Below are 536 nucleotides of genomic sequence, written 5' to 3'. Positions count from 1 at the left end.
GGGGTATAGCTCAGTGGTAGAGCATTTGACTGCAGATCAAGAGGTCCCCAGTTCAAATCTGGGTGCCCCCTTTGGAACTGTCAGCTTTAGGTTAACCAAAAACTTTATTTTACAGTGAAGATGTTGTTGTGATATTGTAAAAATTACGGATCTAATTTCCTGTGTGCGGTTTTGAGCTATTGCTTTTATGGGGATATAGCTCAGTGGTAGAGCATTTGACTGCAGATCAAGAGGTCCCCAATTCAAAGCTGGGTGCCCTCTTTGAATTTGGCAGCTTTGGAGTGACCAATCCCTTTATTTTTAAGTGAAGATGTTGCTGTTTGATATTTTCAAAATGAAGGAACTAATTTCCTGTGTGCGGTTTTGAGCTAATGAATTTATGGGGCTATAGCTCAATGGTAGAGCATTTGACTGCAGATCAAGAGGTCCCTAGTTCAAATCTGAGTGCCTTTTTAATTGTCAGCTTTAGGTTAACCGAAGCCTTTATTTTGAAGTGAAGATGTTGCTGTTTGATATTTTCAAAATGAAGGATCTAA

General features: G+C 39.6%; 1 non-coding gene across 1 annotated transcript; it reads left to right on the top strand.

Moving 5' to 3' along the window:
- trnac-gca (transfer RNA cysteine (anticodon GCA)) lies at positions 1–71 on the top strand. The gene has a single exon. It is a non-coding gene; the product is annotated as a tRNA-Cys (tRNA).
- Positions 72–536: the final 465 nt, after the last annotated feature.

The sequence above is a fragment of the Sinocyclocheilus rhinocerous genome, unplaced genomic scaffold (assembly GCF_001515625.1).
Source record: "Sinocyclocheilus rhinocerous isolate Xijiao unplaced genomic scaffold, SAMN03320098_v1.1 scaffold5741, whole genome shotgun sequence".
In the NCBI taxonomy this organism is placed as follows: domain Eukaryota; kingdom Metazoa; phylum Chordata; class Actinopteri; order Cypriniformes; family Cyprinidae; genus Sinocyclocheilus; species Sinocyclocheilus rhinocerous.
This window is presented reverse-complemented; position numbering and strand designations above follow the sequence as displayed.